General features: G+C 50.0%; 1 long non-coding RNA gene across 1 annotated transcript; it reads right to left on the reverse strand.

Annotated features, from left to right (window-relative positions):
• Nucleotides 1-8,554: 8,554 nt before the first annotated feature.
• LOC143269829 (uncharacterized) lies at nt 8,555-11,067 on the reverse strand. The gene is made up of 4 exons (XR_013046603.1): nt 10,887-11,067; nt 10,267-10,481; nt 9,069-9,139; nt 8,555-8,880 (listed from the first exon to the last, which is right to left on the reverse strand). It is a non-coding gene; the product is annotated as an uncharacterized LOC143269829 (long non-coding RNA).
• Nucleotides 11,068-11,810: the final 743 nt, after the last annotated feature.

The raw sequence follows: 11,810 nt of genomic DNA on the forward strand, positions 1-11,810 counted from the left end.
CGGCCACCCAGCCACCCACCTATACAGCAAGCCATGGAGTAAGAGTAAGATTTACAGAAGTCAGAGAAAAGGAAAAGCCCAGAGGTAAAAGATAGTTGGAATAATTTAAGTTAAGGAAAGCTGGCTAGAAACTAAGCCAAGCTAAGGCCAGGCATTCATGATTAAGTATAAGCCTCCGTGTGTGATTTATTTGGAAGCTGGGTGGTAGGCCCCCCAAAAAGAGCAAAAACCTCCAACAACAACAACAACAACAACAACAACACACACACACACACACACACACACACACACACACACACTAAACAACTAAGTAAATAATTCAAATATGGCCTGGAAAATGCCTCAGTGGTTAAGAGAGCACTGGCTACTGTTCCAGAGGACCCAGGTTCTGTTTCCAGAACCCACATGATTGCTAACAACTGTCTGCAACTAATTCCAGGGTATTGATGCCCTCTTCTGACCTCTGTAAACCATGGCACACATTTGCTGCATATATAAAAATGCAGGCAAAACACCCATACACATAAAATAAGAATAAATAATTTTTTAAATTAAAAACAAGGGGGCCAGGCAGTGGTGGTGCATGTCTTTAATCCCAGATTTGAACAGCAGAGGCAGGAAGATCTCTGTGAGTTCTAGGCCCACCTGCTCTACAGTGAGAGTTCTTGGACAGCCAGGGCTACACAGAGAAATCCTGTCTCAACAAACAAACAAACAAACAAACAAAAACAAGGGGGCTGGAGAGATGACTCAGGGATTAAGAGCACTGACTGCCCTTCCAGAGGACTCAGGTTCAATTCCTAGCACCAACATAGTAGCTAACAACTGTCTGCAACTCCAGTTCCAGGGGTTCTGATATCCTCTTCTGGCTTCCAAGGGTGCCAGGCACAAATGTGGAGCACAGACATACATGTAGACAAAATACCCATATACATAAAATAAATAATAAATAAAGTTCTTTTTAAACATTAAAAACCAAAATTATGGAAAACATTTTGAGGGGCATTTTTCATGGTCTTTGCTTCTGGACTTGCTGCAGATGATCTTAAGCTTAGTGACCTTTGAAATCATGTGTTAGAGAGGCCTGTAATTCCAGCTATTGGGAGGTTAAGGCAGAGGGCTCACAAGTTCAGAGCCTGACTGGGGGGCAGAGTGAGTCAAGTCCAGCCTGTGCAACTTGGTGAAACTCTGTCTCCAAATAAAAAAGGAAAAGGAGTGCTTGGGATATAGCTCAGTGGTGAAACACCTGCCTTGCACCTGCAAAGTTCTTGGTTTGATCCCCAGTGTCATAAGAAAAACTCACATGTTGAAGATAGTAGAGTCTCAAGACAGAAGGAATCTGGTTCTCTGTGTCACTATTATTCAGAGCCATGCTTTGGGATATTACTTGACCTTGATTTCTGTCTTGTTACAAGACAAAAGATTTGGGAACTGTTTTTTTTTTTTTTTTTTTTTTTTTTTGTAGTAGCAAATGTTTTTTTTAATTCATTAAAGTTTGGACTCATTCATTTTGGAAGTTAGTTACTAATGATTTTTTGTTGTTGTTTTGTTTTGTTTTGAGACAGGGTCTCACTATGTAGCCCTGGCTGTCCTGGAACTCACTCTGTAGACCAGGCTGGCCTAGAACTCATAGAGATCCTCCAGCCTCTGCCTCCTGAGTGCTAGGATTAAGGTGTGTGCCACCATGCTCGGTTGATTTTTTTTTTTTAATTTAACTATGGGTTACAGTGTATGTGTGGAGGTCAGAGGACAACTTTAAAGAGTCAGTTCTCTCCAGGAATGGAGCTCAGGTCATCAGGCTTGGCAACAAGTACCTTTACCCACTGAGTTAGGCTAAATCATCTCACTAAAATTTTTTTGCTATTTACCACAGGGTCTGAACATTAAGCATGTGTTTCTTGCTTGATGTTCTTGGCTGTATTTCCATTTCTGTTTATGTTATTACCTTTTCCTTCTCCTGGACAATACCTGATAATTGTTCTTGTTGTATATAGTTTTGTATTAGATTTAGAACCTTTTTATTTAGACAAAAAGGGGAAATGTAGCGGGTACTCATTCCACCTACGGCTTCTGGGTACCAGCCCCTAGGGTGTGGCCTCTTGGCAGCTTTAGGCCTTCGGAGCACATATTCGGGTCCCTTCTCTCTCATGCTCTTGGATGGTGGAGGTCGAGTGAGGCAGCATGGATCAGTGTGGGACCTGTTCTCAGCCTTCCAGGACTCTGTGACTGAATTCACCTTATCCCGTGTCAGTGAGTTGTTCCCCAAATATAATCCTTTAATAAATAGTCCTTTTATCAGTAATCCATGGAGTTCCTGCATTATGCTACCATGTTCAGCACTGGATTTTTTTTAAGAGAGAGAGTATGGTGGTTTGAAAGAAAATGGCCCCCAAAGGGAGTGGCACTATTAGGAGGTGTGGCCTTCTTAGAATAGGTGTGGTCTGGTTGGAGGAAGCATGTCACTATGGAGGCGGGCTTTGAGAGCTCATATATGCTCAAGCCATGCCCAGTGAGATAGTTCACTTCCTGTTGCCTGCACAAGATGTAGAACTCTCAGTGACCTCTCCAGCACCATGTCTGCCTGCTCGTCACTCTGTCTCACCTTGATGATGACAATGGACTGAACCTCTGAACTGTAAGCCACGCATTAAACGTTTTCCTTTATAAGAATTACTGGGCAGTGGTGGTGCACGCCTTTAATCCCAGCACTTGGGAGGCAGAGGCAGGCGGATCTTTGTGAGTTTGAGGCCAGCCTGGTCTACAGAGCAAGTTCCAGGAAAGACGCAAAGCTACACAGAGAAACCCTGTCTCGAAACATCCCCTCCCCCCAAAAAAGGCTGTGGTCATATAATAGCAATAGAAGCTAACTAAGAGATAGAGACTCTGAGGACAGATGGAGTTTGTGAAGAACAGAGATACTGAGTGAGGATGGCAGTGGGCTTTTATTTTCTTGGGATGCAGTCTAACTCCTGACCAAGGGAGAGGGAAGTGCTGTTGTGATATTGGTGAGCTCTCTAGAGGCTGCAGAGGGCACAACTGTGAAACAAATCATATTTTCCTGAAGTAGGTTCCTCCCCCACCCCTCCTGCTCTGGGATGAAATGAGGGTACTGTGCACGCTAGGCAAAGTACCCTACAACTGAGCCATTACCCAAACCCCTTTCCCGAAGTTTTATGTCTCTTTTGTAAAATTCCTAACTTGGGTGTTTGCCTCATCCGGCTCAGTGCCTATACAAACATGGTGTATGTTGCCTGGAGGTTTGCTCTGGCCTCGTAGCTGTGAGGAGCCATCATTATCCGAGTGCCTGATGTGAGAGACGCCTTCTCATCCCAGTTCCATGCCAGGTACAGCCCAAGTTCCACAAAGACAGAAGAAACAGATTGTGAGTAACCTGGGCTGCGTGTGGTAGTGCATGCCTGGAATTCCAGCACTCTAGAGAGTGAGACAGGAGGATTGATACCAGTTCAAGGCCAGCCTGGGCTACTGAGTAAGACTCAGCTCCTGGAAGCCTGAGACAAGTGGATTTGTACCAGAGTTGCTAAGGTCAGAGCCTGGGCTCAGCCACACTGTGCTCAATAAGCCAATTAAGAGGCAAGGGGTGGGGGTTTGCAGATTTAGCTCAGTGGTAGAGCGCTTGCCTAGCAAGCACAAGGCCCTGGGTTCGGTCCTCAGCTCTGAAAAAAAAAAAAAAAAAAAAAGAGGCCAGGCAGCAGTGGTGGCGGCGCACGCCTTTAATCCCAGCAGAGACAGGTGGATCTCTGTGAGTTGGAGGACAGCCTGGTCTACAGAGCGAGATCCAGGACAGGCACCAAAACTACACAGAGAAATCCTGTCTTGAAAAACCAAAAAAAAGAAGAAGAAACAAAGAGCTAAAGAGGCCCACAGAAATCCACAAAGATACCCCCACAAAAGACTGCTGGCAATGGCTAAGAGACAGCCGAGACTGACCTACTCTGGTGATGGGATGGCCAAACACCCTAATAGTTGGGCCAGAAACCCCATCCAAGGACTGAGGAATCTGGATGCAGACATCCATGGCTAGGCCCTGGGTGGAGCGCTGGGAGTCTAATTAGTGAGAAAGAGGAGGGTTTATATGAGCGAGAATTGTTGAAACCAAGGTTGGATAAAGCACAGGGACAGATAACCAAATGAATGGAAACACATGAACTATGAACCAAGGGCTGAGGGGCCCCCAACTGGACCAGGCCCTCTGAATGGGTGTGACAGTTGATTGGCTTGATCTGTTTGGGAGGTATCTAGGCAGTGGTACCAGGTCCTGGGCTTGTTGCATGAGTTGGCTGTTTGAAACCTGGGGCTTATGCAGGGACGCTTGGCTCAATCTGGGAGGAGGGGACTGGACCTGCCTGGACTGAGTCTATCAGGTCGATCCCAGTCCTCAGGGGAGACCTTGATCTGGAGGAGGTGGGAATGGGGGGTGGGCTGGGGGAAGGGGAGGGGGGCAGGAAGGGAGAGAACAAGGGAATCTGTGGCTATTATGTAGAACTGAATAGTACTGTAAAATAAAGGAAAAAAAAGAGGCAAGGGAGATAAGCAACAGAGAAATATATTCAATGTGGTCACATTGGGAAGAGAAACAAATAGATAATCTAGTGACCCCAATTCCCATCTTGGGGTCCTGATATGAAGTATAAATACAGGGCAAAAGCTATCCATAACTAAGTCCCAGCCAAGTGGCTCATCATTGTCAGGCTCCAGTCTATTCTGCAAGGAGATCTGACAGCGGGTCAGAACTGAGCAAAATCTCCTTCTGAGAGACAAGCTCTTTCTCTGGCTGGCACCAGGCTTCCTTTCCCAGCAGGAGACTCCTGGGGGAGATTCCAGTGTCTTGGGTCCTTGGGACTATTGTCCCAGTTGACTGATAGTCAAAGAGAGCTGTAGATCTTTAAAGCTCCTGCCTGGGCTACATAGTTCAAAGGCAGCTTGAGTCTACAGAATGAGACTCTATCTCAGAAAGACAGAAAGGAAGGAAGAAAGAAATGGAGCGAGGGAGGGAGGGAGGAAGGAAAAGTAAAACACAGGGAAACAGTGCTCTCAGATATTGCAGACACTCATTCCTCCAGCTGCAGACCCTCGAGGATAAGGACAGCATAAGGACAATGTTTTGAGACAGGGTCTTACTATGCTGCCCAGGCTTGATCTCCAACTTCTGGGCTCAAGCTATTTATTCTCCTGCCTCAGCTTTCCAAGTCACTGGGAACACAGACACAAAGTTTAGTTCAAAGTTTGTCTTTCAGACATCTATTTATTTGTGTATGGGTTTATTTATAGACAGGGTCTCCTGTAGTTTAGGCTAGCCTTGAACTTGGTGTGTAGTTGAGGATGACCTTGAACTCCTGCTCTTTTTGTCCCCACTTGCAAGTGCTGAGATTACAGGTCTGTCCTGCTTAGCCGGCTTTGAACTGTTATCCAGTGACTACCCTATTTCTTTGGTCCTAGTATTAGTTACTTTTCTGTTGTTGTGATAAAATACACCTACACAAATACTCCAGGAAGAAAGGGTTTCTTTTGGTTTATAATTCTGGAGGACACACATCATAGTGGGGGTGGGAAGAGGTAGGGAAGCTGCTGGTGACATTGTATCTGAAGTCAGGGAGCAGAGCGAGGATGAATGCTTGAGCTCCTCTCTGTCTCTCTCTTTCTCTCTCCAATACTGGGGACTGAACCCAAGGACTCGCACTTGATAAGGAAACACTGGACTACTTAGCTACACTCCAGTCCAGCTTTCTCCTTTTTATTCATTTCAGGGCCCCCAGCCCATATTTTGGGACTAACCACAGTTAACAGTGAATCTTTCCACTTCAGTTAACCTAATGTAGGCTGTCCTTCACAGGCATGCCCAGAGGCTAACCTAATCTAGACCCCGTCAAGGTGATAGACAGTATTGGTGATCAGGGTCCTCTTCATCCTTCGGGCTGGGGTGGGGGGTGTAGTGATGCTCTGGTCTGAAGCTCTTCCTCCCTTCCCCGACCGACCGGAGCGGTCACTAACATCAGTTCTCCCATCTCCGTCCTCATCTAACCTGAAGCTGAGTTCTCATGAAGAAAGGAGTTTACTTAGCTTACAGTTTTGGAGGCAGAAGATTGGGTAGCCTCTCTGGTTCCTCTTTTTAAAGGCCTAATGGTAGACCAAAGATGGCAGTGAGTGGGAGCCAGAGCAGGGATGAGGGTGGGGGGGGCAGACAGGGGAGAGACAGAGAAAGACAGAGACAGATAGAGAGACAGAGGGAGAGGCAGAGAGAGAGCACATCATAGACAGTGAGTGGAAGTCAGAGCCAGAGGTGGAGAGAGAGAGAGAGACAGAGACAGAGAAAGACAGAGAGATCACATCATAGGCAGTGAGTGGAAGTCAGAGCCAGAGGAGAGAGAGGTTACATCATAAAACATGGAAGCCATGGAATAATCCAGTCCTTGGGCTGCCTAGGCTGACCTGAGTTCATGAGAACCACCTTAATCCCTTCCAAAGGCAGGCATCCCAGGGCCTAGCGACCCCCTAGTGGTCTCTACCTTCTAGAATTTGCATTCAGCCTCTCCTGGAGGCCTAGCTTCTACTGTGAACACTTTGGGGGTAACCTCCACTCAAATAATAGAGATTGTGTGGTTGTGTGTGGTGCTGTGGTGATGCTCCCTTCTAATCTCAGAAGGTAGGAAGACCATGAGTTCAAGGCCAGCCTCAGCTATTGAGCAAGAGACCCTGTCACAAACAAACAAAAAACAGCAATCATCTCAGCCAATTTTTAGTAATGGGGAGTAAGATGTAGCTCTGATAATTAAATCATCCATTCATCCACATTATTCATTTGTATTTATTGAATTCATTTTTTATGTGTATGTGTTGTGTTTTGTGGTGTGCACCTTCGTGTGTGCATGAGTACGTGTGTGTGGAGACCAGAGACTGGCACCAGGTGTGTTCCCTGACTGCTCTCCACTTACACTGAGGTAGGGTCTCTCACTTTAACCTAGAGCTCATTTAGTCTAGCTAGCTCACCCCTGTAATTCCCTCTCTCTGTTTTCCCAGTGCTGGAATTATAGGCAGGCTGCAACCCCCACCTGGCACTTACAAGGGCCTGTCGGGGAGGTGCTTTACCTGAGATGACACATCTCACCAGATCCCTTGAGCATGGCTTTTGTTGTTGTTGTTGGTGTCCCCCCCCACCCCCCGCCCCAGGGTTTCTCTGTGTAGTTAGTTTTGGTGTCTGTCCTGGATCTCGCTCTGTAAACCAGGCTGGCCTCTGCCAGCTCTGCCTCCCAAGTGCTGGGATTAAAGGCGTGTGCCACCACTGCCCAACTGAGCATGTTTTTAATAAGCATTATGGATTAACTCTGGAAGAATAGCCAGAGACATTTGGAACTTTCTAATTTCAAAGACCTTTTGCTTCCTTCAACCTACTTGATTTCCACAACCAATAGTGTGAAGTAGGTGGTATCATTACAATGATGTGATTTTTTTTTTAATTGTTGGTGTGATGGGGATGCGGACTGCAGACAATAGCTGTGTCTCTGTATTGTACAGAACATTTGCCCACTGAGTGGATTCCCTTCTGGTTTCAGCCTCTGCCTGCACCCCACAATCCCTAGGTTGAACAGAGCACACTCTAGAGAAAGGAATTGGCTGCCTTTCCTCTTGTCGTCAGCTCAGGGCCATTCCTCTCATGCCTGGGGCAGAGCTGGGGGAGGGAGGCTCTGCCCAGCCCAGGCTGTCTGCCCAGGGGTCCAGGCTGGCATGGTCTGCTCTCAGCAGGTGCTCACCCATATCTTTCTGGGTTAGTTATTTTTGCATGGATCTGAACAACATGTTTGAGAAAATAACATAATAGGGGAAATGTCTACTTTGGCTCATAGCTTCACAGGGTTCAATTCATAGTTGCTTGGCCCTGTGGGATTTGGGCAGAACAGCACAATGATTGACCTGTGTGGTGGAGGATTGGGAGGACCCTGGGGACAAGGTATAACCTTCAAAGGCATGTTGCCAGTGACCCTTTCTTCAGCTAGACCCCACCTCCCAATGCCTCTACTGCTTTCCCCAAGTGGTACCACCCACTACGGACCAAGAGCTCAACATGGGAGCCTGTGGGCGCGACAGGGCATGTTCAAATGGTAACAGTCTGGATCCCTCTTTCTGTCTCGCTCTGCTCACAGATTGTGTGGCATTTTGGAGGGTGGAGTGCCTGGGAACCTAGCCCACCACTTCCCGCCCCAATCTGGCCCTGGGCACAGGCCACATGGCGCTGGCCATCAGCCTGGCCTGCTGCCCATCTATTATGGCCTCAGCTGCTGGGCTGGCACACTGACCAAAGGAGTCAGCCCTGCCCTCCCTCAGTCCTGTTCCTGGGGCAGGAGTGGCAGTTTGATGAGGCAGTGCTGGGCAGGGGTGGGAGGTAGTGGTGATCGGGAGCTGAGGATGGAGAAGGGCTCGTTGTGCCCCGAGCAGGTGTGTCCAACCTACGGGCTGCATGTGGCTAATGACAGCTGTGAATGCAGCCCAGCACAAAACTGTAAACTTACTTGAAACATTATGAGAATTTTTTTTGTTTGTTTTGTTCTTTAAAGACCTCGAGGGTGAGGTCCCCATGAACGTTGTGGGGTGACAGTGTCACGTTGCGATGCTGCTGCTGCATTGCCGGACTGCAAGCCTCAGAGGAGAAGAAGCAGCTGCTGAGCTGCAGAGCGAGGAGGCAGGGGACCAAACGAGAGGTGGTGACTCCCCACTGGGCCTTCTTCTCCTTCCTTCAGAGCCCATGCAAAGCACACAGGCCGAAGCACACTTCGCACTGGTGGGCACGCTCCCAGCAGAGGTGTGGAAGCGCTCTCCACACTGTGGGGTAGGCAGGTAGCCATGTCCAGGATGTGAACTGTGAGATTGCTGTTATGGTACAGAAGGGCAGGCATGGGGCAGAGCCCTGGTCTGGCCCGGCACAGACCCACTGTATCTGGTACGTGGGGACCCCGCCCACCCTCATTATGAAGAGCAATAGCTCTTCCTTCTTATGGGAGCATCCAGCCCGGCCTCTGCAGGTGCTGTGTGGGGGGTGGGCCATACTTTGTCCTTACATCCATGTGCACTGTATGTTCAAATGTGTGAATCCCCTGAAGAGATGCTGGGTGGGGAGGGGGCAGGACGCCTGAAAAAGATAGGGAATTTATGAGGCGCTTTTGTCGGGAGACAGTCGTAATGAAGAAAATTCAATTTTCTGCAGCTCGGAGAGTCAATATGTTAAATCTCGGAGAAGCTGCGGAGTGACAGCAGAATGGCAAAGTCAATGGGACGTGTGTGGGAGGGAAGCCGTCTGCCTGTGTCTGCAGCTGGCTGCTTCCTCGCCATACCCTTGAACTGAAGTTCGGGAGGAGATGATACCAGATACCTGAGTTCTTGGAAGTGCCCAGCTTCTGTCCAGCCCAGTGGCTGTCTTCTCACACCTGCTTTTCCTAAGAGAAAAGCTTCCTTTTCCCAAGTTCAGCTCTGCCCTAGCACGAGCTTACCAGGAAGTCCTTCTTGTAGTCTAACTGCTACTCTCATGATGCAGTTACTAATTTTATAATGGCTGTTTCTAACCTAAAGCCACTAATAGGAAAAATTTCCTTGTGACTTTTCATTCTCAGTCTCTGCCAGCATCTCCTGTTTCCAAGCAAGTTTCCACTTCCTGCACACACTCTTTCCAGAAGGCAGCACAGGAAGAGCACTGGTGTGTGTGTGTGTCCTCAGTGAGCCCTGCATCACCAGGAGCCACGATTAGCCGAGCTGCTGGCTGTGTAATTGGCGTGTGCCCGCATCCCTGGGGTCTGGTGTGTTAACAGCGGTCCCTGTGGTGAATAACGAGATCTGGGACCATGGCTGGTTGCACATTCTAATTAATTAGTGCTCCTCCGGTGTAGAGGAAGGAGGAGAAGCTGAGGAGGCCACGTGGGGGCATCTCAGAGTAAGGGTTTATCTCTGCATAGCCCAGAGGTCCCAGAGGCCTGAGGGAAGGGGAGCATCCACCCCAGAGTGAGGGGCTGGTGGGAGTGGACTGGGTGTAAAGAGGCTGGCCGCACAAGGCTGGCGGTCTACCCTCAGCTAAGGCAGGTCCCAGACTCAAGCCTTTGTGATACATCTTCGTCCAGATACCCAAGAGGATGTGAAGGAGCAGGGTTCCCTGGCTTTCCAGCTTCATTCTTATGTGCTCACAGCTACCTCTACTTTCCACGATGTTTTTCTGCCAGCCATTCACACTTGCTTCACACTCAGGCTCAAGGGCTTTTGTACACTCACCTTCCCCTTCTCACATGTGCACACATGGACTCCTCGGCTCTTGGGGTGACTTTACAGTTAGGTGGCCTCTTCTGCAAGACCTCTGTGGATTGAACCCAGAGCCTTGTCCATGCTAGGCAAGCAGGTTACCTACCATGCAGCCCAGTCAGATTCTTCTGCTTGAGCCTTCCAAGTGCACCACCATGCCTGTTTAGTCTTTTTTTGAAGCCTGGCATCTGGGGGAATACAACAGAAAAACTTCAAGTAGGGAGCAGGGAGAAGGGTGGGAGAGAGTCTCCCTCCTCACGACCCACAGTACGCTAGGTGATTACTATAGTAGCAAGAAAGATTAAGGTGAGAAGTAAGGTAGAACTTCCAGCCAGCAGAAAGGCTCCACTTATTTGCTGAGGCATTAGTCTATGCCTGATGTCTGGAGGGGATAGCATGGGCAGGCATCCCTTCCCATCCCCCTCACGTAGATCTTCCTTTAACGCTGAAGTTGAGCGAGGTGTGTAGGGCGGGGAGAGTGGGGAGCGAGACGAGAGAAAACCCGCAGAATTGGAGATAAGGCTGCGGCAGGCGCCCTGCCTTCCATGTGGCGGCACGAACCCCGTTCCCGCGCCCGGTAATTGCTAAATTACCCGCCATCTGCTCAGCTCTCAGACATAAATTATCTGCGAGGAGAAAAGCCACAGAGGCGGTGTACTTTCCTCCCGCCCGCCCAAACCCGAGAGAAGAGCTGGGGGTGGGCTCAGGCAGCCCAGGCCTCTGTCCTGCCCAAGGGGCAGCGGTCCAAGGGCACCGGGAGGGACCTTCGCAAGCCGGTGGGACGCGATGGGCGGGGCCGATGTGGGCAGGCCTTCCAGTGGGCGGGGCCTGATCTGAACAGGCCTCTCAGTGGGCGGGGCCCGATGTGGACCGGCCTCCCAGTGGGCGGGGCGCTCCCCGTGGCTCTCAGGAGGAGGCGGGGCCTGTACGGTGGGCGGGGCTTCTCACAGGTGGGCCCACAGCCTCTGGCCTGCTACTCTTGGCTACCCAACTCCAGGCCGAGGCCCCTAGTGTCTCCCCAGCCGTCACTAATAGCTGTCCCAAGAGCAGGGCAGGAGAAAGGGGCACAGCCTGAGGGTGTGGACAGGACCTCGCCCTGGGACCTTCGGTTCCGAGGGTGGAACAGGAGAGAGAGGGGCGTGGAAGTAACAGGCGATGGATAAAAGGCCGCAGGTTGCCGAGGTGCAGAGTTGGAAGGCGTGGGAGGTGGGCCTCTGGGAGATGGGGCAGGTGTAGGTGGAGTGAGGAGCGGGCACAGGAGGAGGTGGGGGGCCAAGATGGGCACTCAGGGATGGCAGGGTGAGCCCCATGGACACGGAGAGCCTAAGGAGCGACGTGGGGAGCCAAAACCAGGGAAACAAGGGTGCCTCGGACGGTCCCAGGAAGGTGGCATCTCCAGAGCCGTCCGCCGGTCTCAGGCTGGGGCCTGGCTCTCAGGCTGGGGCCTGGCTCTCTGGAGCTGAGGAATAGGGGTCCCACCCTCTCCCCGAGCTCCGGGCACCTGCAGGGTGTGCCCA

Source organism: Peromyscus maniculatus, chromosome 20 (genome assembly GCF_049852395.1).
Source record: "Peromyscus maniculatus bairdii isolate BWxNUB_F1_BW_parent chromosome 20, HU_Pman_BW_mat_3.1, whole genome shotgun sequence".
Lineage (NCBI taxonomy): Eukaryota > Metazoa > Chordata > Mammalia > Rodentia > Cricetidae > Peromyscus > Peromyscus maniculatus.